The 27,922-nt window shown below is 43.0% G+C and overlaps 1 long non-coding RNA gene across 4 annotated transcripts; it reads left to right on the top strand.

Annotated features, from left to right (window-relative positions):
• Nucleotides 1-17,549: 17,549 nt before the first annotated feature.
• On the top strand, nucleotides 17,550-26,090 carry LOC120099880 (uncharacterized). 4 transcript variants are annotated; one of them, XR_005499302.2, is made up of 3 exons: nucleotides 17,555-21,375; nucleotides 23,688-23,920; nucleotides 24,021-26,090. It is a non-coding gene; the product is annotated as an uncharacterized LOC120099880 (long non-coding RNA). The 4 variants fall into 4 exon arrangements; XR_005499303.2 differs by having other exon boundaries at nucleotides 17,559-21,375; nucleotides 23,688-24,638; nucleotides 25,835-26,090; XR_005499300.2 differs by having other exon boundaries at nucleotides 17,550-21,375; nucleotides 23,688-26,090.
• Nucleotides 26,091-27,922: the final 1,832 nt, after the last annotated feature.

Below are 27,922 nucleotides of genomic sequence, written 5' to 3'. Positions count from 1 at the left end.
TCTCTCTCACCGGGTCTGGGAGCAGAGAGCTGCTGCGGGCCGGGATCCTCGGGTGTGGGCCAAAATGATTCTTAATAGTCATTTCTTAGAAATTCTCATTACTTAGAAAAACTTACTATTGAACTATCCTGGTAAGTTCATGTCAAATCGGGATGCCTTGTTCAAATTCTGCAGGTATACAGGGCCATGCCAGTAAGTGGTGTTCGGTGAACAAGGTCAGGTCCTGACAAGATCCTGTAACTGTCCTGGCAGGAATCTGAACATTCTAAAGGAATGCAAGTGCCTCTCTAGTTAGCTATCAAACTATTGAAACAATGGTTTCCAAGAAATTGTCATTTTCCCCGAAATCTCATGCTGGGAGAAGGGAAAGGCTGAGGTGCTGGTACCACCCAGGAGGGGAGCCTGCCTGCCTGCCTCTAGCTAAGACTTAAGGCTTGAAGATGGCCTTGGAGGATAAAAGTTACAATTTATAACAGTAGCAAAATTACAGTTACAGACTAGCAATGAAATAATTTTATAGTTGGTCATCACCAAAACCTGAGAAACTGTATCTAAGAGGTTGAAACCACTGAAAATCTCTGTTGCTTATCATATAAGCCCATGACTAACTGGGAGCTGGGACCCAAGCATCCAGAAAGAGTATTCTATAGCTCATTGTTAGCCTAGCAGAGAATCAAATTTCAAAACATTAAGTGTGGCCTAGAATCTCAGCAAGAGTGTCATGAATTTGAGGCCAGCCTAGTGTACATAGCACCTGACTAGCCTGGGCTACATAACAAGCTCAGTCAACAAAGTATGTTTCCACTGGGTTTGTACCACTTTTGCAAGAAGAATTGAAACCATCAAATGTAATCAAAAGAATTAAGTCATCAAAAGGCAGGGACTGGGACAGGAGAGAGAGCTCTGTATATAAAGGCACTTGCTAGACAGCCTGCTGACCTGAGTCAATCCCTAGAACCTGTATAAAAGGAGAAAGAAACCAAGTACGCCAAGTTGTTTTCTGACCTTCGCTCATGTACCGTAGTATATGGCTATCCATAATAATTAACTAATTATGGGAATAACATTTGAAATGTAAATAAAGAAATATCCAATAAAAAATAATCAATTAATTGAAAGTCAGCAAGTATCTATGTCTATCTTCAACCTGCTTTCGATTCAGTTCTCTTCCTTCTGTGGCCTCTCTAGGTTCTGAGTCTTTTCATTTATAGGTACAAGTGATACTCACACCTGAGTGGTGCATAGACATCACTTTTCTATAGTCTAGTGACAGTGGCTTACCAGAGAGCTATGGTGACAGTTGTGAAGCACTTGAGGGTCAGGGAAGACCCTCAAGAGAAAAAATACCATTCCTGTTCTTGTAGCAGAAAAACAGACGGTGGGTCCCACTGGCTGCTGACACAGAACTTGGTAGGCCTTTGAGTCCCTTAACACAAATGCTTCCCATTTCATGATCGTTGTGTATAATGTGGAGGCAGCACATGGCACATATCTGATGCCTGCTTCGTATCAGCAACACCCCGTAAAAGGAAGGATAACGCACTGTCCTTGCTGGCAAGAGGATCAGCGATGACAAAGGGAGGTGATATTGTTGGAAATGTCTGCATGTTCATAAGGAGGAGCTGATGTGACATTATCCCGCAGAAGAACTTTGTTAGGAGAATCACAGGCTCGTGGCCACAGCCGGCCATGATGAAGCTCTGAAGCAGGAGAGAATTAGGAGAGTTGGGGCATTGCACTGTGGATGACACAGGAAGAACTTGAAAGAAGAGGGAGCATTCACTTCAAGAATACTAAGAAGGACAGCATCTCCCAGAGGCAGCATGGCGGGCTTGAAGGGGAGGGGGACCCTTCAGTACTGTAAGATGGGGGTCTCTGACTGAAAGGTCTTCAGGGAGTAAGGGATGTTCCACACCATGTGGTCTAGCCTGGGCTAGCTAACATATCAAAGAGCTGGGAAGCAGGCAATGGGTAGAACCATTAACTTATCCTTCAGTTGCTGGAAGGGAGAGGAGGGATGCTTATCACCTTGGCCTGGAGAGGGATGGGCTGCAGGGGGGTGTGCCATGGCTTCCAGGAGATGAAACAGTCAGTAGGAAGGTCTGTAGAGTAATAGGCACTGTCTTCCAGTAGCAGATAATGGAACTCGAGGCTCCAGTTGAGGAGCTGAACGCCAGACTGATCTGATTCTAATGTTTTATCCATTGCACATGACACCTCACTATCTTCACTTAAAGGGGAAAGGTAGTCAGGTATGGTGGCACACGAGTGAAATACCAGCATCCAGGGGGATCCAGAGGCAGGAGGATCACTAGCTGGCCAGCAGTATGGTCGGACTTTATCTCACAACACAAGGAAACAACAGAATTAGGGAAACGGAGACAGTGAGGCAGGGTACAGGGTCTACTACAGTGTTTCACTGAGTACACAGAGCTCAACATATCAGTGGGCATAGGTTCCCGCCCATACATAGCAGATATGCACCTTAGTCTTCATGCCAGCTGTCCAACAACTAGAGTAGGGACTGTCCCTGACTCTGTTGCCTGCCTGTAGATCCTGTTCCCCTAACTGGGCTGCTTTGTCTGGCCTCAGTGGGAGAGGGGATGCCCTGTCCTGCAGTGACTTGTGTCAGGGTGGGTTGGTAACGAGGGGACCTCCCTCTTCTCAGAGGAGAAGAGAAGGAGATGTGTGAAGGAGGACTTAGAGGAGAGGGAGGCTGTGATCAGGAAGTAGAGTGAATCAATAAATAAACTTAAAAATGATATAATAATAATATAATAATCAGTGGGCAGTGTTAGAAACCTGGTGTCTGGGGAGAGAGAGTAAAAATAGAAAAACAAACCTCAGAGTCTAGAAAGTAAAATGTCACCTACTGCATGTGAGTTGGTCTTGACTTCGGCATAGAAAGGCTTTCCAGCATATTTACAGACCACCTTTACCCCTTATGTCGTGCAGGCTTCACTTCTTAAACTGTCCACTTCTTAAGAAGGATAGGCTTGGAGAAAGCCAATACAATGTGGAGAAGCAGCAGTTTAAAATGCTGGTTTCCTTCCAGTGCTGGAGATCTAACACAGAGTCACACCCACGCTAGGTAAGCAGCCTACTTCTGAGTGACATTCTCGATCTGGTGGGATGATGGATTAATTGAATTACATGGATATTGTTATAGGAATGATTGGGTTAGAGCCTGAGCCTTTATAGCACTCTAACAAGCCAGGTTTGGGCCACTCATCCTTAAAGAAACAAACAAATAAGAGAGGAAGCAAAATAAGGAGATTCCTTCGAGGTGACCACCTCAGGAAGAATCTGCCTTGGGAGCATTAATGCACTCTTTAGATGTAAATAGGAAGCCAGAGGTATGCATGACTGGGTGTGGTTTTTGTCATCGCCATTCTCTCACCTATATTACACTATAAATTATAATGTATTAAATATCTGATATGCAGGATTTCTGATATGAGACCCAGGTGAAAGGTTTAATTGGCTCTCAAAGGAGTTGCAACCCACGGGTTGAGAACTGCTGCTCTACAACACACTGTGTTTGGAATATTCTGTTTTATGGCTTTGCATTCCGTTAGTCCATAAAACATTTGTTCAATAAGTTAGATGCATCAAATGTACTTCCTGTTTATATTCAGCTTGATTGAGGTACAACCCCAGCTTGAGGGAAGGAACATCGCAAGGGTGTGCAAGCTCCTCTACTCTCAGGCTCTATCTACTGCTTGGATTCTAACAAGTCACAAAGCCTTTGAGCCAAGGAGTAAGTACCAGAGAAAGCTCTAGCAAGGACAAAGGAAGGGTCTTTTTGTACTGGTTGTTTTAGGTCTTTTTTTTTTTAACCAAATGACTTCTGATTCATGTAGCTATCTCTCGCCAGATTCAGAAGAAGGCGTAACAGTTCCTCTGTACATTTTTACAGAGATACTTTTTCAGACAAAGATGCAACATTCCAGGACTGAGATGAGAAAGAGGAAGACTTGATTGTAGAGCTTTTTGACCCACAAGATGATTGGGGTGTGAGTGGGGTCACTGAGTTAACAGATTAACTTACACATCTGCAAAGACAAGAGCACATTAGTACACATTGCCCAGGGAAGTTATAGATGGCCTAACTTAGGTTCCTTCTGAGTTGATTCTTCCAAGAGGAGCCATAGCTCCCCCGGGCAATAAAGGGCAAGGAATCCTGTCAAAGGAAACTACATGCGGAAGCACAAACGAGAAAATGCAGAAACTAGCAAATAAGTGTGTGGAAGAATTTGAAAGGAGAGATGGGGGTGCGCATCAGGAGAGGGACTGGAAGATAAGCAAAGGCAGCTTGCTTTGAAGGAGTCTATGAAGTCTGATAAGACTTAGGTAAATAACCATAATACAGTAGAAGATGGAATGGTCTACAAAGAATCAAATGAAGCCAAGCTACTCCAAGTTGGTCCTTTTCTTACAGCTAGAAATCAAGTAGATGTCAAAGACCTGCAATGTAGTTATCTGCCTGCCCATGCTCCCCTTGAGCTATAAATATAACTTATTAGAGCTGATGTTAGCATGCTTACATGCTGTGTGTGACACCTATTCCTAGTATATAACATAGTCCCTCTGTCGTTCACCATTCTGACAGCGCCTAAAATAGTATATGACATCTAGTTGGTAATGCCTAAGTACTTGCTGAATCTGTCTTTTAAGTAATGTATTTCCACCTCAACAACTACACACTATCGATTTCTTTCTAGAAATCTGTTTGTTACACGTCTAGATTTCTAACCTAGAAAGTGTGGTAACAGGGCATACAGATGCAACAAGGAAGGCTGCATGCTAATTTTCAGAAACTGCCCCTCCCTGTGCCAGCTGGAGTATTTGGGAGGAGGGAGAAAAGAAGTGTGGTTTAGTGAGAGTGCCCCATTTCTGGGCGGGTGGCATCAGTCACTCCCTTTTTCGTGGTTGGCGGCCCATGCCGTCTTAGACCATGCCAGCTATTCTGTCTTGTTCTTTGCCCACTGAAGAGGCTTTGAGAATTCTGAGTGAAAGCAGAAAGCATTAGCATCTTGGAAAGGATGTTGTTGGAGCACTTGTGGCCTTGCTTGGCAATTTTAGAGCTCCACTTTTGTAGAGAGGAAAGACTGTTCTGCCCACAAACTTAGCAACTTGTAGGCACTGCTTGGAAGGTAATATTTAAACATGCTTGATTACCATCTCCAAACAGAGCCTCAGTGAATACCATTACTAGTCCTGTGTGGCCTAGATTTTTTTTTCTTAATGATTCCAGTTCTGTTCAATTTTAGGTTCAGGTGTGAAAATTTTGGGCATACACGGATTTTATTGGGAACTAAAGAAGAGGCTTGTCTTGTATTCTGAATTTTCACAATGTATTTTTCTTGCTGCTCCTTGAACAGTTTGAAATTCTTCAATATTTAGAAAGCAGTAGAGAAAGTGGTCTTTCTTAGTGGATTTACCATCTCCCCACCCACAAGAAACTCTGATCTTTCCCTCCATTTCTTATACCACTCCATTCTTGAGCATCTTCAGTCCACCCAAGATTATTCACACATGCTTCTCTTCTTGTCCCACAGATAGGCAAGGCTCTCAGTATGGGTTATTCTACTATCTCTTATCTAACCTCCCTCACCTCAAGATCCCTTTATTGAGCCATTCTTTGCACTGCTATCTAACTAAACTCCTTAAAATACAGCACGAACCATGGCTGAAGCCATGGATAGCTTCTATTCACACAAGAAATGCAAAACTTGCAGATAGCATTTGGACATGAAAAATGAGTAGAAGAAAAACATTTATAAAGTAAATCAACTGTATTACATAAAAGTAATTGTCCAAAAATCTATTCCCCCAAAATAGGCCTGGGAGCCTGGGTTAACAGTACAGCAGTTCCTAGTTCTAGGAAGGCCCTAGTTCCAGCATGTGTTTGTGTGTACATGAATATGGAGAGAGAGGTCACAGTATAAAAAAGGCTGTTAAGTCATTTGGGTTTCAAGCAAACTTTTCAATGTAGAGTTTCTGAGAAACTTACAGGATAAGTACAGTTTTAAAAAAAAAGTTCTATAATGCCAGTAAACAAACTAGGAAAATTATTAAAATCTAAAACAAATTTATAGTAATATATTTTCATTCCTATCCTTGAGGCAATCTAATAAGCAAAGGATCCTGTTTGTTCCATAGCTAACAGCTAAATGCTTCCAACGTACCAGACATGTTCTAAAAGCTTGCTAAGTATTACTTTGATCTTACAACTTCATAAAAATAGATTTATTTCCCCACTTTGTAAATAAGGAAATCAAACACAAAGTCATACAGTTCCCTGCTAAAGGTAGAACTGGAGGTGGCTTGGTTCTAAAAGTTCTTATTGTCAATGAAAACCTGGTATTAACTGGAGAGTTATTGGGAAGAATCAAGTTACTAAGTGTCTAAGGCCATCAAGTCAAGAGTAGAAAAGGAGTGAAGCTTGGTAGTTGGACACTTTGGAAATAGGGCAAAGGAATCAAACTGGAACTGCCCTGAAAGCTTTCTACTTGTTAACTGGTTTTCAAGGTGGCTGTGAAAGGTGCTGTGCAGGCTGCAGGGGATAAGAAAGGCTTCAGTGGTCTCCCTGTAGCCAACCCTGCATGATGACATACTGGCCTTCCAGGCAAGATGTGCCCATTGGTGTGTTAATGGCATGAGAGTTATCGGGGTAACACCTGCCTGCGTTTAGATTGAATCTGAGGAATTCAGGGCTGGTGCTGTCAACCTACTCGAAACCCATGGCTTGGGCAGTTCTAAGCCCAAGAGAAAGACCTACTATTGTTTTGCTAAACTACATGTTATCAAGTTATCTTATAAATATTTATCTTACATCTGTAGATTGGTGATTCCCTCAGCCTTGGCCAGAGAAGTTTCTCTCTGTGCTGGGCAGCAGTTTATACAGGGACTCATAACTGGTCAAGTGCTAAGAGTAAGTGTCTGCTGGATGTTCAGGACATCTATATCAAGCCTCCGAGACTCAGAAAACACCATGGAAGAGAGGGGAAAAGAACTGAGTGCTGTGAAGTGCTGTCTCTGGGGCATGACTTGGCCACCGTACCCATGACTCCCTGCAGCTGTCATTATGAGCACAACATCAGGTCAGGACACCAGCCAACACCCCACTAGGAAGCACTAATTGCACTTTGTGAGTTATTAACAAAAAAGGAAGGAGGGCCAGTGAGAACAAAGTGAGCCGGGGGAGCACAAAGTGAGCCGGGGGAGCTTGTGGGTTTAATGGGGAGGAGAGAGAGCAGAAGGCTGGGATGCATGTGATGGAGACGCGCCATTTACATGTTTGAAATTGTCAGAGAGTAAGTAAAAGATATTCCATTTTAAAAACTAGATAGTTGGAATTGGGTATACAACACTATGCTTAGTTGGAATTGGGTACTTGGTGTATAAAACTATGTTTAGGTAATTTTCATGCTGATAACATTTCAATGTTCATTTATGAATAGCAGCCATTGAAATTTCAGTTTATAAGAGATCAAGTGATCTGCGCAGAAACTCTCCATTATTCAAGTGAAGTCATGGTCAGATGGGAAATTTGAGAATGAAGCTGTAGTCAGAGGACTGAGAGATGGTGAAGCTTAGAATTGGGGTAAGATTGTTAATTACATTAATTTTTAGTATTTGCTTTATTTTATGTGTATGGGGTGTTTTATCTGAATATATATCTGTGTATCCTGGGCATGTGTTCAGGGATGCCAGAAAAAAGAAACTGGATCTCTGGATCTGGAGATACAGATGACTGTGAGCCACCTTGTAGGTGCCAGAAATCAAATACAGATCCTCTGAAAGAGCAGCCAGTAAGTATTCTGAATGACTGAGCCGTCTCTGCAGCTCCACTGGTTCATCTTTGAAGTGGTCATTTGTAGGCATGGCTTTAGGATCACAGCATTTCCATAGTGTAAATATGAAAACATTTTACTTCAAACAGAGACACATGGGAGAAAGACACTATGAACACATAACTGATGCTTGTCTTGGGGAGTCACAAAGAAAGACTCTGGCCGAGTGACAGAAGGGAAGTACTCTCTGTTCCGGTTTGTCAGACAGAAAAAAAAATTAAAGCAGCACTTTTGCAATGGACGAGTTTACGAAATTGTGAGAGCTATGACAAGATTTAAACACGGGATGTTTTGGAAACATCTTTAGTTTCTTTTTTTTTTTAATTACTTCCCATTGGAAAATTGAGATTCTTTTCTTTCTTGACACCAAGATAAATAACCAGATACTTGTGAGTTTCAAAACACAAAAGAATCTAGAATACCTAACCTTGTCCAAACCTAGGCTCTGCCACTCACCAGATGTGAGCTTTCTGTCAAATGTCAACCCCTCTAACCGTCCGTTCCTTTATTAGTTAAAGAGAAAATGATGTACTGTCCTGACTCTAGGGGTTGTTACAAGTCTGAGACTGTGCCTGACCCAATGTGCAGTTGTATTTACCAAAGGTCAAGACGGATTAGTGGGGTTATAATTGATCCCTCCCCCAACTTCTCTGCATTTCTCAGATGTTCTACTTCTTTGCTACCACGGTGCCTTTTGTATCTAGAAACAAACAAATGAACAGAAACGACCGAATGTGTCCCTAAAAGGGAAGGACAGAATTCCCACGTTCTGCATTTGCTCTCCCCTCCTTTGCCTCTTCTGGGTCTCTGCTCTTGATAATAAAGCATGGCTCTTTTCTCCACAGCAGCATTCAAAAGACACGAGATGCCAATTACTCACCATACTCAAGTAGGCTGCTACAGAGGTCAGCTCTACACCAGGGCTGCAGCTTGAGTTTGTTTCAATCAGCCTGGGCTGAGAGTAAGAGCTCAGTGCACACTGGGAGCTCTGATCTATTGCTCATCGATTGCTGGCCCGCAATTCTCTCACTCTGTGGCTCAGCTGGATGCTCCTAGCTACCCCTGGTCCTCAGAGGACTCCACATCCCCCTGCTTGTAGTTCTTTTTATTCAGCACCAAGGACTGGAGGCTGACATAGAAGAGCCTACAGTTGGTCTTTGGAAAGCAGAGAGAGTGTGGGCGAGCTACATGAAATGAAGCAAAGCTCTGGCAGGAAACTGGCTTCTAATCTTGACGCTCTCCCTGGTTCTTTTCTTTTCCTTCATAATCTTATGTTTGTAGGTCCCTGATCCCCTCCTTGCCTTTCTTGAGTGGCCTTAGCAATTAAGACAAAGCAATATAGACCCCAAGATTTAGAGCTGAGTTACTCTAGCACCAGAATGCCGTCACTGTCATATTGGAAGCTACCTAGTTTGCCCACTGCTCCTGAGCAATGGTTTGTGCTCAGGGCTGTGAAGATGTAGGGTGCACCAAAAGGCCAGTGTTTTCTGAGTGTGTGGGCTTTCAGAGTGCAGACAATGTTCATCGCTTCCTCCCTAGCCACTCTTTTGGTCTGGTTCCCATCTCACTAAAGATGGCTGCCTCTACCCAGCTTCTGATGTCAGAAATCTGGAGTTATCCCTAAGCACTTTTCCTCTTTCACATCCCCAGCCAGCTATGCATGCTATACCCCTCCTCCTCCTCCTGCTCCTCCTCCTCCCCCTCCCCCTCCCCCTCCCCCTCCCCCTCCCCCTCCTCCTCCTCCTCCCCTCTCCTTTTCCTCCTCTTCTTCTTCTCCTTTGAAATAGTTTTGAAGGCATTCCATCCTTTTTATTTCTATTGCTGTCAACTAGTTCAATCTTCAATCTTTGGTCATTTGGTTGGGGGGAGTGTGTGTGTGTGTGTGTGTGTGTGTGTGTGTGTGTTCAGATATATGTTCACAAGTGTGTGCAGGCATACATGCACATGTATGTATGTATACATTAAGGTCAAAAATGAATGTTAAGTATCTCCCTTAATTGATCTCTATCTTAATTTGTTTTGTTTTTTAGATAAAGTTTATTCCAGGCTGGCCTTGAACTCATGATGGTCCTGCCAAAGTCTCTTGAATGCTGGGACTGAAGGTAGATGGCACATGCTTGGCTTCAACCATATTGTCATCTCTATAACAGATATCATCCATAAGACATTATTTTAATATCAAATGACAGCCAGAGACAATAAGGGGCATGGAAAGGCCACACATACAGTCTACTCTTTGGGCTTATACAGAACAAGACAGTCTCTTCTGGGCTGGATGAGCACAGGGTATACAAAGATGCTTGTGGTTCTCATCATTCTCTGAGCATCTCCGCTGAATCTCCCTCTTCTCCTTTAGCCAAGTGACAATAGAGCTATACTCGCCCTGCGACACATACTCTATGGAAGAAAAAAGCCTTCGCATAAACAAGGTTACTCCCCGATTCTCTAATACTACATCTGGGTCCCATGTGACTATAGAGCCATTCTTTCTACCTTTGCAGCACTCCAGGGCGCATCATTCTGTATAGCTTTGAAACAAGGACAGCAACTTTACTCTTCACAAAACTGGAGCTAATTGTATTGATCTTTCAGGATGATTGTATTGAGAGGGATAATGAATGGTGTAAACATCTCAGCAAGTATTGACTGAATGCCCGTCATGTGCTGGACATTGTTCTGGATTCCTGGTGAACCCCAAAGAAAGGAGAAGAGATCTCTAACTTTATAGAGCAAATAGCCTATGACTTAAACATGAGCAGCATCCTAAGGGCTGTACAGTTCGAACAGAAGCCAAGGAGTGCCCTAGAGTCAAGTCTCTGTGACTTAAGCTAGGAATTCAAAAGTGGTACCCACTAGTATGGTTATTATACAGAGACAAATGAAACAACAGGAATGTCACTGAAGCCTTTAGGTGTTATAATTTTCTTATGAGACTAATACTTTCAGAAAAAGATGAAAGGTTATATTGGTATTTCTGGGGCATAATAGCCATTACATCAACCATGATTTCAAGTTGTCTTGGAAACCTCTTCTTTCCCATAAATCAAGTTCTAGGTAATTGAGTTAGTATGATTTAATGCTCAAATCTGAATCACTTTCTTGACTTTCTTAATTTGAATGTGAGATTCTAGTGCAGAACAGCAGCTTCAATGAGGAAAAGATACAGTAGCACTGGGAACAGTGCAAGCTCCCTTCTCTTGTCTGTCTGCTAGAGTCATTGTTTCAGCCGTCATCTTACTCAGGATGCTGTGGAAACAGAATCTGCATGTAACATCAAAGATGCTTTCAGCTTCCCCAAGAGCCATCTCACCTCATAGCTTGTTCTCTCTCTCTCTCTCTCTCTCTCTCTCTCTCTCTCTCTCTCTCTCTCTCGTGTGTGTGTGTGTGTGTGTGTGTGTGTGTGAAGAAATGGAAGTTATTTACTGTAAACTACGTAATCTCTTTTCTAGGTTGAAACCACCATACTTCCTGTTTCTCTGCAGTGTCAAACAATCCATGCTCTGGGGAAGGGAAGGGGCATGAAACCACCGTCTACTGTTCGACTGGGCAAGGGAAGTGGCTAAAGATGTCACCATCTGTGTCAGAAGTGTGCAAGTATTAGCAGGAAACACCCTACATTTTCCAGTAAAGCAGAGTGGCATATCTGGAAAAATGATCCTTGTTCCCCATGCAAGAATGACAACTAAGATCACTTTTAGTGGCCTCCTGGCTCCATGCTATGCAGGCAAGACTTCTTCACACTCTCTATACCTTTATGTGTTGATCTTTTGGGTTGGTTTGGGGGGGGGTGTTTTTGTTTTGTGTTTGTGTGTGTGTGTGTGTGTGTGTGTGTGTGTGTTTCTGTGTGTGTGTACCTGTATGTTGATTTCAATGATATTTATTTCTTTTTAAAATTTATTTTTAATTGCATATGAGTATATGTACATGTACCTGTGTATATGCATATGTATATGCTGCTCTGTAGAGGCCAGAGGCCAACATTGGGTGTCTTCCTCAATCAATTACCCTCCACCTTATTTTTGTGACAGGATCTCTCTCTGAATCAAGGATTCACTGATTAGGCCAGGCTGGGTGGTCAACAGGCACCAAGGATCTTCCCATCTCTTCCTTCTCTTTGCTAAGATTACAGGTGTGGATTGCCACCCCAACTTTTTATGGGAGTGCTGGGGATCCAAACTCAAGTGTTCATGCACTTTGTGTGGCAAAGCACTTTGCTGACTAGGCTGTTTCTCCAGCCCCTTAAAGGCATCCCTCGTGACTAGTGTTATCTACAATGAGCCTAGTATTGAACTTGGGAGTTTATGTTATCTCAGTTAATCATCACAATAATCTGCTAGGTAAATGTATTATTGTCTGGTTCATTGAGAAAACTACTTCAGAGTGGGCAAGTGGCTCGTTCAAAGTAATTTAACTGGTAAGATTCAGGACCAGCCTGGTGGCCACAGAGCTTCTGGCTTTTTACTCTCTTAACCTACCACCTCACCTGTGAAGTCTCATCCGTTACCATGCCCTCGGCTGTTGTCCTCTATAGAGGTTTACAAGTTCTATAAAGGGGAGATGACTTATTTCATTATTAGATTCCTCTGCACAGAGCAGAGCTCTAGTGGATCAACAAATAGTTTTTAAGTAAAAAGATACAGTCTATGTTCAATCCCGAGCATTTTATAAATAAAAATAAAAAGCAAACACACATGTATACAAAACAGAATATGATACTGTAGCTTGGATGTCTGGCACCTTGTATGAAATTACAGAAAGGCCTTCCCTTTAGGGAAAAAAAAAAAACCTGTCTGTTTTTGTGCTCAATACAAAGTACAAGTGGAGGTCAGAGAACAACTTTTAGGAGTCAGTTTTCTCCATCATGTGAGATCTAGGGATTGAACTTAGGTCATCACCCTTGTTAGCAAGTACCTTTACCCAGTGAGCCATCTCAGGACTCAAGACCTTCTTTTCTAAGATTAATAATGAGTCATATCAATTTATGTAGTCAAATTGTTGCTAGCACCGCAAAGGCTAAACAAAAACAAAACAAAACAAACAAACAAACAAAGAAACACTTTCCACTATGGTTAGAAATCACACATTTTTTTGGTCCAGGGAGAATAGGATCATTCCATTCTTAGTGTGCCCCTCTGAAGACACGCAGTTGTTCAGATATGGAAAAACAAAAAACAAAAAACCTGGTTCTTCAGAAATAGGAAAATGATGGGAGTTACTATGCGGAGGGCGTGCCGGAAGCTCTCCCTTATCCCTGCTCAGCCTGTTGGAGCAGAAGCAGAAAGATGGAGTTTCCTCCCAGCTGTTCCAATTTGCCATCTTGAAAGGATCTCTCTGACTGGGACGGAAGATGATTGAAAAGGAATTGGGTGTGTAGGGACCAAAAAGCCAAGAGGAGGGCAGACCAGAGGGTTTCACAATGACCCACAAGGGCTATTCCCAGTGCACCAGACACCCGTGGTTTTTATTTTAATCCCTACATGAGGCCGAGGGCTAGGTATATTTTACATACAGAGATGAGAGTTAAAGACATTGAGTAACTTGCTTGCTTTCTCCCTGTCAGTCGGCGTATTGCTGAGAGACCTGGACTCAAATCTAGCTGACTCCAACTCTAAGCTCTCAGACATTAATGCTAATTTTTAACTACATGTAATTAAACATTTTACCCATTCCTTGGTGAGCAAGGACTGGGGGCTGGGTACTAACACATAGTCACACATCGTCTCTTGTCATTATTTACAATTATGTAGAAAATAGATGCTATCCATGTTACAGAGTTTATTGTTCCGTTGTTAACCTAAGTTCTGGGGTGGTGACCTCTGCAAGGTAACATACATGGACATCTGGGCTAACTGCCCCCAAACTGACAAGTTTACTCAAGAAACAGATGTGAAGAGCTGACACACCAGATAAGCAGGGCCCGTTGCTTGGGTCTGAAAGAAATCACCATCTGTCTTACTTAATTTAGAGAGTGGATTATGGGCTACAAGGTATTTCATTCATGTTTAGTGTTTGACATGGTCTTCTCAAAAATATTGTAAAGCAGACAAAGTAATTATAGAACATAGTCTCTCATATAGATGAGATTCACATCAAATGGATAAGTGGTAAAAGGAGGACTTGACAGTCTGGGAATTCGAACCCAAATAAACTAATTTCTATCTCTTTAAGCAGTTAGGACCTATGCTCAACTATTGATTCTATCAGAGTATCCGTTTTTCATCTGTCCAAGTAGGAGTAAGAATGTGCACATCGGTTCTTTGAGAAAATCAACAGGATAGATAAACCCTTAGCCAGACTAATGAGAGGACCCAGAGAGTGTGTCCAAATTAACAAAATCAGAAATGAAAAGGGAGACATAACTACAGATTCAGAGGAAATTCAAAAAATCATCAGATCTTACTATAAAAACCTATATTCAACAAAACTTGAAAATCTACAGGAAATGAACAATTTCCTAGACAAATATCAGGTACCGAAGTTAAATCAGGAACAGATAAACCAGTTAAACAACCCCATAACTCCTAAGGAAATAGAAGCAGTCATTAAAGGTCTCCCAACCAAAAAGAGCCCAGGTCCAGACGGGTTTAGTGCAGAATTCTATCAAACCTTCATAGAAGACCTCATACCAATATTATCCAAACTATTCCACAAAATTGAAACAGATGGATCACTCCCAAATTCCTTCTATGAAGCCACAATTACTCTTATACCTAAACCACACAAAGACCCAACAAAGAAAGAGAACTTCAGACCAATTTCCCTTATGAATATCGACGCAAAAATACTCAATAAAATTCTGGCAAACCGAATCCAAGAGCACATCAAAACAATCATCCACCATGATCAAGTAGGCTTCATCCCAGGCATGCAGGGATGGTTTAATATACGGAAAACCATCAACGTGATCCATTATATAAACAAACTGAAAGAACAAAACCACATGATCATTTCATTAGATGCTGAGAAAGCATTTGACAAAATTCAACACCCCTTCATGATAAAAGTCCTGGAAAGAATAGGAATTCAAGGCCCATACCTAAACATAGTAAAAGCCATATACAGCAAACCAGTTGCTAACATTAAACTAAATGGAGAGAAACTTGAAGCAATCCCACTAAAATCAGGTACTAGACAAGGCTGCCCACTCTCTCCCTACTTATTCAATATAGTTCTTGAAGTCCTAGCCAGAGCAATCAGACAACAAAAGGAGGTCAAGGGGATACAGATCGGAAAAGAAGAAGTCAAAATATCACTATTTGCAGATGATATGATAGTTTATTTAAGTGATCCCAAAAGTTCCACCAGAGAACTACTAAAGCTGATAAACAACTTCAGCAAAGTGGCTGAGTATAAAATTAACTCAAATAAATCAGTAGCCTTCCTCTACACAAAAGAGAAACAAGCCGAGAAAGAAATTAGGGAAACGACACCCTTCATAATAGACCCAAATAATATAAAGTACCTCGGTGTGACTTTAACCAAGCAAGTAAAAGATCTGTACAATAAGAACTTCAAGACACTGAAGAAGGAAATTGAAGAAGACCTCAGAAGATGGAAAGATCTCCCATGCTCATGGATTGGCAGGATTAATATAGTAAAAATGGCCATTTTACCAAAAGCGATCTACAGATTCAATGCAATCCCCATCAAAATACCAATCCAATTCTTCAAAGAGTTAGACAGAACAATTTGCAAATTCATCTGGAATAACAAAAAACCCAGGATAGCTAAAACTATCCTCAACAATAAAAGGACTTCAGGGGGAATCACTATCCCTGAACTCAAGCAGTATTACAGAGCAATAGTGATAAAAATTGCATGGTATTGGTACAGAGACAGACAGATAGACCAATGGAATAGAATTGAAGACCCAGAAATGAACCCACACACCTATGGTCACTTGATTTTTGACAAAGGAGCCAAAACCATCCAATGGAAAAAAGATAGCATTTTCAGCAAATGGTGCTGGTTCAACTGGAGGTCAACATGTAGAAGAATGCAGATTGATCCATGCTTATCACCCTGTACAAAGCTTAAGTCCAAGTGGATCAAGGACCTCCACATCAAACCTGATACACTCAAACTTATAGAAGAAAAACTAGGGAAGCATCTGGAACACATGGGCACTGGAAAAAATTTCCTGAACAAAACACCAATGGCTTATGCTCTAAGATCAAGAATGGACAAATGGGATCTCATAAAACTGCAAAGCTTCTGTAAGGCAAAGGACACCGTGGTTAGGACAAATCGGCAACCAACAGATTGGGAAAAGATCTTTACCAATCCTACAACAGATAGAGGCCTTATATCCAAAATATACAAAGAACTCAAGAAGTTAGACCGCAGGGAGACAAATAACCCTATTAAAAAATGGGGTTCAGAGCTAAACAAAGAATTCACAGCTGAGGAATACCGAATGGCTGAGAAACACCTAAAGAAATGTTCAACATCTTTAGTCATAAGGGAAATGCAAATCAAAACAACCCTGAGATTTCACCTCACACCAGTGAGAATGGCTAAGATCAAAAACTCAGGTGACAGCAGATGCTGGCGAGGATGTGGAGAAAGAGGAACACTCCTCCATTGTTGGTGGGATTGCAGACTGGTACAACCATTCTGGAAATCAGTCTGGAGGTTCCTCAGAAAATTGGACATTGAACTGCCTGAGGATCCAGCTATACCTCTCTTGGGCATATACCCAAAAGATGCCCCAACATATACAAAAGCCACGTGCTCCACTGTGTTCATCACAGCCTTATTTATAATAGCCAGAAGCTGGAAAGAACCCAGATGCCCTTCAACAGAGGAATGGATACAGAAAATGTGGTACATCTACACAATGGAATATTACTCAGCTATCAAAAACAACGAGTTTATGAAATTCGTAGGCAAATGGTTGGAACTGGAAAATATCATCCTGAGTGAGCTAACCCAATCACAGAAAGACATACATGGTATGCACTCATTGATAAGTGGCTATTAGCCCAAATGCTTGAATTACCCTAGATCCCTAGAACAAACGAAACTCAAGACGGATGATCAAAATGTGAATGCTTCACTCCTTCTTTAAATGAAGAAAAAGAATACCCTTGGCAGGGAAGGGAGAGGCAAAGATTAAAACAGAGACTGAAGGAACACCCATCAGAGCCTGCCCCACATGGGGCCCATACATATACAGCCACCCAATTAGACAAGATGGATGAAGCAAAGAAGTGCAGACCGACAGGAGCCGGATGTAGATCTCTCCTGAGAGACACAGCCAGAATACAGCAAATACAGAGGCGAATGCCAGCAGCAAACCACTAAACTGAGAATAGGACCCCCGTTGAAGGAATCAGAGAAAGAACTGGAAGAGCTTGAAGGGGCTCGAAACCCCATGTGTACAACAATGCCAAGCAACCAGAGCTTCCAGGGACTAAGCCACTTCCTAAAGACTGTGCATGGACTGACCCTGGACTCTGACCTCATGGGTAGCAATGAGTGTCCTAGTGGGAGCGCCAGTGGAGGGGGAAGCCCTGGGTCCTGCTGGGACTGAGCCCCCAGTGAACTAGACTGTTGGGGGGAGGGCGGCAGTGGGGGGATGGTTGGGAGGGGAGCACCCGTGGGGAGGGGGAGGGGGGAGGGGGATGTTTACCCGGAAACCAAAGAATTATTATTACGTATTAAATAAATTAAAAAAAAAAAAAGAATGTGCACATCACTGAAATCCAAAGCTAAATAAAGTAACGTAGAAAATATAATAAAGTAGTGATCAGGGCAGACTCAGATCCTGTCCTTTTAGAGATTATACTTTCCTGATCGGAGATGGAGTGAAAGCAAACAGCCAACAATTACACTTCACTATCAGACTCCAGTAATACAAAGTAAAAGAAAGGGCTGGAGAGATGGCTCCGCGGTTTAAGACTGCATACTGCTCTTGCAGACCCAGGCTCAGCATCTTTATGAAGTAGCCTTCGAATATCTGTAACTAGCTGAGATCCAACACCTGCTTCTGGCCTCCTTGTATGTTTGTGGTGGACATACAGCCTAGCAGGGACACACATATACAGCAGACCAAGAAAAGGAAAAGGAAGTGAAAATATAGTTCTACGCCACATAAACAGAGTAGCCTGATCTAGCAGGAGGCTCAGAGTAGGTCTCCCAAAAGAATGACAGCCAAGCTGGGACCTGAAGCAAGTAATTGATGAGGCGATGTGGGTAGGAACATAGTGTCGGATATGGGTTACGTCACAGGGTATTCCAAGCAGCATTGATAAAAAGGGGGTAACCTTTGAGGAACAAAGGAATAGCCAAAGAGCCTCAGTAAGAGTAGCGACATGGAACCACATAAGCCAATTTGAGATCATGCAGAGCCTTTGTGAACCAACTGAAAAGTTTTAAAGGACAGAACTGGAAAGAAAGTAAGAAAGGGAACAATGTGATTGGATTTGAGCTTTTAAAACTTGCATGTCCTGGCCGGACATGGTGGTGTATGCCTATAATCCTATCAACTTAGAAGTTGAGGTAAGATGGTGTCTATGAGCGCCACATAACTTGGTGGGTGTCAAGCTATCCTGTAGGATTATGGTCCTGTATGACAGTCTTGCCTACTCAAAAAGGGCAACAACAGCAGCAACAATGACAACAAACTTCTTGTTCCTAATGAGTGAAATTGACAAATTCTCATATGTATGTGACACTTTTCAAAATTATCTTCCATAAGCCAGGGTGGTGTTATGCATCTTTAATCCAAGCATTGGGGAGACAGAGGCAGGTAGATCTCTGTGAATTTGAGGCCAGCCTGGAAATCATAGTGAGTTCTGGGACAGTCAGGGATACATGGGGGGAGGGGGGACTGTGTCTCAAATTAAAAGTGTCTTCTGGTTGGGAGATGGTTCTATGGATTAAATACTTGTCCCTGGTAGAGTAAGGACCTCAATTCTGTTCACTAGTGCCCATGAAAAAGGCACTTGGAACCCAGCCAGGCACCTTGGAAGCCCAGCACTCCAGAGGCAGAGATGGGCCCTGCAGAACAATATGACCAGCTAGACAAGCTAGAAATCCATTTCCTTCACCAAGAGACCCTACCTCAGCAAATAAAGAGGAAAATGGTGGGAAAGCTTCATGATACTTAACATCAACTTCAGGCCCACGCACATGTAAACATGCATACACACATGAAGGCTCAACACACATGTGCACATGCACATCTATATACAAACACATGCATGTACACACATGTACACAGGTGTGTACACAGGCACACACACGTGTACATGCACACGTGAACAAACACCAACTTTGTAAGACTTGTCTTTCTCTTTTATTAAGCTTTTCTATAGCCTTACCTTTGTAGAGAGTCGTAGACTGTTTTAAACATAGAGTCAGAGGACTAACAACAGTTAGACTCCTGGCTCCTCACTTTCTACTTTCAGGACTTAGGAAAAGTGTTGTCCAGGGCTCCCCTGCTTGAGCTATTTGATGCAGTAGCTTCTCTTTCTATGTGACTAACTTCTAGTCCTAAAAATTAGTGTGAAATCCGCAAGACATTTCTGGAAAGTTAATTTACCCATTCCTTTGTTGGACAAAAGAACAGACATTTACTAAGCATTAACTGTGTACCCTGCACTATGGCTGCTGAGAATGCAGATCCAGGTAATATGGGGACCCTGTGTTTTGGGAACCTACAGTAGAGTGGGGAATAGGCCATGAAACTAAAGCAAAGACATAATGACAACAAAGCAGCATCTGCTGCAGGAGAGGAAGCAAGAAAGGAGTTCTGGAGCTAAGAGTTAGAGAGAGGGTTAGAAGGACCTAAACGTGCTGTGCACTCAGTAGATACAGGATGGGGAGATAAACGTCTGAGCAGCTGAAGGATAAGGGAAGCCGGAGTGGGCAGAGTAAGAGGAACAGAGAGTACTTTAGACCATAGATTAAGAAATTGTTTAAAGTGGTCTCTTGAGATTGTTTAATCAGGAGTAAACTAGACGGTTTGAAAAGGAGCGATTACAGACCAGGAGGCAACTAACCCTGGTGAAAGTGGAGGAAAGGGATGTTCTCTTGTCAGGAGCTGAGACGACCTTCCATTTCCTTGACCTTAAACTGCACCAGGCAGTACAGCACCTGGCCCACTAGTGGTCCTTGCATGACCTCATGAATCAACACCTGTTCTTCCACGGGCGAGTGACCATCTCACCTCCTGAAGTCCCCCTAGACTCTAATGCTGTGCTCTGAATGCCATGCGCACCTGTCAACACTGACTCCCTGGGCTGAGGTGGAAGAGAGGGGGTAGGAGGACAGAGAGGAAAACTAGGGCTGCCAATGGCGGTTGCAAAGGGTTTACTACTGTCTTCCTTTTGCACAAGTGTAATGATGCATTTATGTGTTTAGTTTATTTCATTCGATAATGTTTTAAAGACAAGAAAGCCATCAAGGATTACAGCATTGGTTTGTATTGTGAAAGGTTTTAAGTACCTAGATATCCATGCTATCATGCTGTTGAGGTGAGGTCACTGACGAAAAGAAGTTAATAATTTACAATTTTGTTCATAAGGATGTAGATACAAATCTTCATGTTCTTAATCATCCCATCAATGTTAAAAAACCATTCATAGAAGGTTTGAGATAATTTTACATGATGCTTAAAGTTATTTTTTATTCTCAGTGCAAATATGATCGCTCTTTTGCTTCCTTTCTGACCTCTGACCCCACTTCACTCACTTTGCTAACTCCTAAACTTTCTGTACAAACCCATCATTTCAAAATCGTGTTGTTAAAAAAATGTAAGCAAAAATGAAAGATGAAGAAAGAGAGGTAACTAGAAGAACCGTGTTGTGATGGGAGAGAAAAGGAGAGGGCAGTGGGAGAAAAGCAGAAAGGAGAAATGGAAAAAGGGAGAAAGGGAGACAGAGAGAATGCAAGGAAAAGATGTGTTTGTGTTTTGGGGATTTGGGGGGGAAAAGCCAACCAGATTTTCCAGAAAGTTAAGAGGGAAAATATTTTTGTTCTCAGAGTTTTTTAGTGTGCTTTCCAAGCCATTGCATTCCTAAATATAACCAAAGATGATCATTTCAGAAGCCAGCCAATATAAACATAGCAGATGTTTTTATTTCAACATTAACAACATGACATCGGAGCTGCAGAAGATCTTTTAAGTTGGCTATACTTTATTTTTTTTCTTAAAATTTTCCATTTCCAGTCCTCTATTACAATACGCCCTTCCCGTGCATCAGGAGGACCGTACGGTGTCAAGGAGAGACAGAAATGGGATGGAAGGGGCAAGAAGGGGACGGCAGAAGACGCATCATTTCTCAGTGACACAAAGAGGGAAGAGTTCTCTCCAGCCTCGACCTAAAGCAGGACTGCTGAAATGTCAGTGTGCTTCCTCTGGTCCACCTCGGTGCTTATTAAAGACAGCCTTTGGGGGACCCTAGGGGATGCTCATGCTGCTCAGGAGTGCATACAGATTTGAGGGCAAGGACTAAAGAATTTGGATTTTTTTTTCAACCCAGTCTCATCTCACACTGGAAACCTCCAGGTGCGGTGACCTCTTTCTAACCTAATAGTTTCATTTTGTTTGTCTTTGGTTTGGGTTAAAATACCAAATAGTGAAACTTCTTAGAAAGTCAGCTGATCAGGAACGAGGTGTAGTTCAAGATCCTGTATAAATGAGTGAAATAGGGAATAGAACTAGGAGTGGAAAGAGGCCCTGTTATACAGGGGCCACAAAGGGTTTGGGGTTGTTTGGAGGGAAAGCCCTAACATATTGTCTGAGGACTTGGTTTTTTTTTTTTTAGCCTTATTTATTTATTTATTTATTTTTTAAAATTTATTTAATACTTAATAATAATTCTTTGGTTTCCGGGCAAACATCCCGCTCCCCCCTCCCCTTCCTTATGGGTGTTCCCCTCCCAACCCTCCCCCTATTGCCGCCCTCCCCCCAACAGTCTAGTTCACTGGGGGTTCAGTCCCCAGGGCTTCCCCTTCCACTGGTGCTCTTACTAGGATATTCATTGCTACCTATGAGGTCAGAGTCCAGGGTCAGTCCATGTATAGTCTTTAGGTAGTGGCTTAGTCCCTGGAAGCTCTGGTTGCTTGGCATTGTTGTACATATGGGGTCTCCAGCCCCTTCAAGCTCTTCCAGTTCTTTCTCTGATTCCTTCAACGGGGGTCCTATTCTCAGTTCAGTGGTTTGCTGCTGGCATTTGCCTCTGTATTTGCTGTATTCTGGCTGTGTCTCTCAGGAGCGATCTACATCCGGCTCCTGTCGGTCTGCACTTCTTTGCTTCATCCATCTTGTCTAATTGGGTGGCTGTATATGTATGGGCCACATGTGGGGCAGGCTCTGAATGGGAGTTCCTTCAGTCTCTGTTTTAATCTTTGCCTCTCTCTTCCCTGCCAAGGGTATTCTTGTTCCCCTTTTAGAGAAGGAGTGAAGCATTCACATTTTGATCATCCGTCTTGAGTTTCATTTGTTCTAGGCATCTAGGGTAATTCAAGCATTTGGGCTAATAGCCACTTATCAGTGAGTGCATACCATGTATGTCTTTCTGTGATTGGGTTAGCTCACTCAGGATGATGTTTTCCAGTTCCGACCATTTGCCTACGAATTTCATAAAGTCATTGTTTTTGATAGCTGAGTAATATTCCATTGTGTAGATATACCACATTTTCTGTATCCATTCCTCTGTTGAAGGGCATCTGGGTTCTTTCCAGCTTCTGGCTATTATAAATAAGGCTGCGATGAACATAGTGGAGCACGTGTCTTTTGTATATGTTGGGGCATCTTTTGGGTATATGCCCAAGAGAGGTATAGCTGGATCCTCAGGCAGTTCAATGTCCAATTTTCTGAGGAACCTCCAGACTGATTTCCAGAATGGTTGTACCAGTCTGCAATCCCACCAACAATGGAGGAGTTTTCCTCTTTCTCCGCATCCTCTCCAGCATCTGCTGTCACCTGAGTTTTTGATCTTAGCCATTCTCACTGGTGTGAGGTGAAATCTCAGGGTTGTTTTGATTTGCATTTCCCTTATGACTAAAGATGTTGAACATTTCTTTAGGTGTTTCTCAGCCATTCGGCATTCCTCAGCTGTGAATTCTTTGTTTAGCTCTGAACCCCATTTTTTAATAGGGTTATTTGTCTCCCTGCGGTCTAACTTCTTGAGTTCTTTGTATATTTTGGATATAAGGCCTCTATCTGTTGTAGGATTGGTAAAGATCTTTTCCCAATCTGTTGGTTGCCGATTTGTCCTAACCACGGTGTCCTTTGCCTTACAGAAGCTTTGCAGTTTTATGAGATCCCATTTGTCGATTCTTGATCTTAGAGCATAAGCCATTGGTGTTTTGTTCAGGAAATTTTTTCCAGTGCCCATGTGTTCCAGATGCTTCCCTAGTTTTTCTTCTATTAGTTTGAGTGTGTCAGGTTTGATGTGGAGGTCCTTGATCCACTTGGACTTAAGCTTTGTACAGGGTGATAAGCATGGATCAATCTGCATTCTTCTACATGTTGACCTCCAGTTGAACCAGCACCATTTGCTGAAAATGCTATCTTTTTTCCATTGGATGGTTTTGGCTCCTTTGTCAAAAATCAAGTGACCATAGGTATGTGGGTTCATTTCTGGGTCTTCAATTCTATTCCATTGGTCTATCTGTCTGTCTCTGTACCAATACCATGCAATTTTTATCACTATTGCTCTGTAATACTGCTTGAGTTGAGGACTTGGTTTTAACCCTAGAAACCACAGGCTATGTGCTCTTGGGTCCGTCATTTCCATTGGCTGGTTCAGTTTGGTTTTCTATCAATATCTATCTCCATAGCTTCTAAAGTCTTTTTTAACTCTGATGCAGCAGGAATCTACAGAGGAGAAATCCTTTACTGACACCAAGGAAGAAAAGGAAGGATGTGCATTGTCAGGGATCCTGAGCATCTGATACCATAGTGGTGGAAACTCCCTCTTGTCTGCCCAGATGTAGAAATATTATTGGAGCGAGAGACTGGGAAACTTGCCTGCTTGGAAACCCGACTGCCCTGTCTTCTTGGTTTTGGCAACCTTGTCTTGGGAATCTGTCTCCGTCCCCATGAAGTAAGGCATACACTGTAGACAGAACTTCTAAGAGTAAATGTCACACATTAGTGTTCACATGTATTCAGTCCTCAAATCTAAGGCCGTCTCTTTCCTCTAGACTGGTCAACAGGCAAAGTGTGCACCCTCTTGTCTAAGGTCTCGGCCAAAAGGCTCGACTGCCCGTTTGCCTATGAACAAAAACAGTTACCACAGGACACAAACTCTGGCCGACAGCACCTTACTGGACTCAGTCTCCCAGACTAAGGACATTCCAGTTCAGCCCCGCAGCAGACAAGACTCCAGGACATCGGCAGCTTGGGAGGCGACGCTTTCTTCACTGTGTATAAGATAGTACTATGTACAGAGTGAGAAACAGCCCCTGCTATGATAAGCACTGGGTGGGAGACAGATCTGCTGGGGTGAGATTACCCCAGTCTCTATCAAGCAGTAATACATCAGGTCTCAGAGGCTTGGACTCCTTGTCGTGAATCTACTGGACAGACCCGCTACTCAGCTCAACAGGCACTATAAGCATGCCAACTCCAGGCAGCTTCGGTGGGGTTTCCTCAAGGCTCTGGGAAGGGCTACCGATCCTGTCTCCATTCCTGAGGTCCTCTTCCCCAGCTGAACCGCCTTCTGAGGTGCCCACTACGGACGCAGAGACCCTGCCTGCTACTGGAGTTGTTATTTTTACTCTAAGCCCAACGCAGGCCAGCCTGAATCACATGGCTGACTGGTACAAAGGCTGCTTTTAAAAATGTTCTTCATTGGAATTTTTGGTGTCTGGAGAGGACTTCCTCTCCTCCCACAGTTAATTAACAACATCACACCATTTCCCTTTCCCCCACACAAAGTCTGTGCTTGCCTCTGAGGCCAGGCAGAGGGGATCGCAGGTGTGGCCAAACACTCCTTGAGGTTAACCTCAAACTTAAGCTTAGGGCCAGAACTTGGCCAGCAGTAGCGTGAAGTGCAGGGTAGTTTCCGTTCTGGGCCGAGTTGGCAAGCGGGCACTCGCCCAGGGCAAGCTAGGGACTTGTTTGCCAGTCAAGTGAGGGATGAGAGAGGAGGGTGGGGAGCCAATGTGTGTTTGGCACATTTGTAAATTGTTTCTTCAACAAAGACTTTTTTTTAAAAAAAAGACAACAGAGTGAACCTTTATATATGTGAATGGAAGGCATACAAAAGAACGCACTGTCCTGAGATTCACATGAGTAATTGTGCATGACTTCAGCCTTCCCGTTGAAATGGCAGGATGGTTATGGGCATTCCAGCATTTCCAATGGGACGGAGTTATGAGGAAGACAGACGAGTGGGAAGCTGGAGCCTGAGGCACTATGCCGGGTCTCAGTTTGCATCGATTTAATTGAAATGCTCCCTCCTACTTCCTGTCCCTCCCCACCACTTCTCCCGTCTGGTGACTTCTATCTCCTGTCAATTCACTGTTTACTGGACAATGGTAACAGCCAACCACAGAACAGGGAGTGTTGTCCTGGAGTCTGTCATTCTGCCAGATGTTCTACTCTGAGCAAACTAGCTATCCTTCCTCCGTCTCGATTCTAGGACCCTAGGGGGGTTAAATGTGTGCACACACGTGAGGTTTAGCTCAGCGCCTGGAGCATAGTATACCATCAATAAAAGCTAGGATTTCCTTTGTGTCCCACTTGCTAGCACAAGACATCATATGTCACAGATGAGTGCTTTTCATCATGTGTGTCATAATTGCCTGAGGAGCTTTAAAATTAATTTAAAGGATCAAGGTTCCATTACTCCAGGGCTGAAAGCAGCTAATGATCTTTTGGACAGTCACATTGAGAACCAGTATCATAGGCACGCAATGAGTATTTGTTGAGAAAGTGCAGGAGTAAACCAAGTGGGACCAGAAAGAACAAACTCTTTATGAATGTCAGCCATGATTCTGTCTGTCTCTTTTAGAGTTGTCGTCTTTGAACCAGTAGAGAACCAGAAGTTAACACGGGAGATCAGAGAGTGTGTGTCATTGCCTCCTGTCTGTTTGTGCAGACTTATTGCCTGGGATTTGGAAGAACTCCAGCCAGAAGCTGAACTTTGAATTTTCCTCCACTTTTCATTTTGAATTGCAACCTGACTTGATTCCCCCCCACACACCTTTAATTTAGTGAACACAATAAAAAATTTAAAGAGCACAAATAAAATACTTGTACCACTCCAATATGTCATCGTCTACAGATAAGAACATAATTGTAATTAACTGCACCACCTACTTGGTTGACTGCTGCTTGTCGGACATTGTTGGGTAGCTAAAGGGAAGCATCTGCAGCCAAGGAGACCCTACCCCACCCCCCACCATGACTTACATGTTAATGAACGAAGTAAAGATAAACACATTCAGGAAAAGAGGAAATAAATATGGAAACAGCACAAGGCAGTGTAAACAGGAGAGCAAGGACGTTGGAGTCCACTTTGGGCCTAGTTCTTTCTGACTGTGCTCTTAGCCTACCTGAACCTTGGGTCTCTCATCTACTAAATGGAGCGGGGTTTGTTTCTTTCCGTTTGTTGAGACAGAGACTAGTAGTCATGACTCCATCATGAGGGTCATTAGGATTACGAGGCCTTCCGAGCAACAGGTTCAGCTCCCCCGCCCTCCACCTCAGAGAGCTTTGGTGCGTGTGCGTGCATGCATGTGTCGTAGGTGGGAGAGAATCGATAAGAAAGTGAGGCAACTGCTGGGATGTTAGAGCCTGAGAACCACAAGGAAGAGGATTGGCTGTGAGCCTGGCTCTCTTACACACAGGTGGCGGGGAGGGGAGACAGGGAGGGGAAGAGCTCTGCCTATCATACTCAGCCGCAGCTCCATCTAAGTAAAGGCCAGGAGTGGAGAGGACGGTGGTCCTTAAGCTGGCCTTCTAGCCTGCGTGCATCTTATAGGGAAGATGTCCTACTTACCGGTTCCACACTGACCTTCTGTTCACCAGAGGATCCCAGAGGGAAATAAATATCTCAAAATTGGTGTTGCAAACTTGAGCAGAATACCCACTAATTAATATACCTGCAAATATAGGTAGGGATAAGAAGCCCCAAATCACCAGACACCTGAGGAAACCCAATTCTTTCAAAAGGAACACAGATGAGAACACTGGAAGCTAAGCCCAGAGGAAGGTGGGTGACTAAAGAGACAATTGCTGAAAACAGCAGCACCTTAAAGATGCACCGGAAAAGAACAAATAAAGAGAAAAGGAAGATTGGAAAGTAAAACAGTAAAACTTAACAAAGTAATGGATAGGGTGACTAACAGGACAAGTATGGAGGGTTTAGAGAGGAGTGATTCAAATGCTAAGTAAAAAAATATATGGAAAAAATTGACAGTCCTTTGAATTATGTCACAAATATACCTCTATTTGTATGTTGAAGCAATACACGTGCATGCATGCACACACAAGTATGTACACTGGCACACACGTGCACATACACGCATACATAGTGTGTCATTACATTTGAAGGTAAGAACTGTGTGGAGTTTCCAAAAGCTAAATGAGATCATAGGGTAGAGTTCAATCCAACAAGGGAAGAGGAAGGGAAAACTTGGTTTGGTTTGGTTTTAGTTTGGTTTTTCTGTGCTGAGTGAGGATATGGCCAGAAGGGAGCATTGCAGAAACAAGAAACATTTGCCAGAGAGTGACTGGGCCATCACCACAGCACTTGACTTCTTAGCCTCTGAGAAAATGCATTTGGGATGTTGAAGCCACCCAGTGGGATGAGCTGGTTCTGTGGCATCTGCTTGAGACAACCCTAGCAGACAATGCAGAGTCACAAAGGCCGCATTCAAAGGCCTCCATCCGTTTGAAAGAAGTACCCTGAGCAAAGCAGATCCCGTTAGGGAGGAGGCTCAAAGAGTAGTAATGGGAAAAAATACTGCGACCCAAAGGGGGCTCGGGACCTTTCTGGGGCCTGCCCCAAAACTCTTGAAAACTGCCAGAAAAACTCTTGAAAATCCTTACTCTGATAAATCCTAGGGGCATTTCAGAGCTAAGAAAGCTTTAGACA

Source organism: Rattus norvegicus, chromosome 1, assembly GCF_036323735.1.
Source record: "Rattus norvegicus strain BN/NHsdMcwi chromosome 1, GRCr8, whole genome shotgun sequence".
Taxonomy (NCBI): domain Eukaryota; kingdom Metazoa; phylum Chordata; class Mammalia; order Rodentia; family Muridae; genus Rattus; species Rattus norvegicus.
Note: the sequence above shows the minus strand (reverse complement) of the source record. Positions and strands in the feature narration are given on the sequence as shown.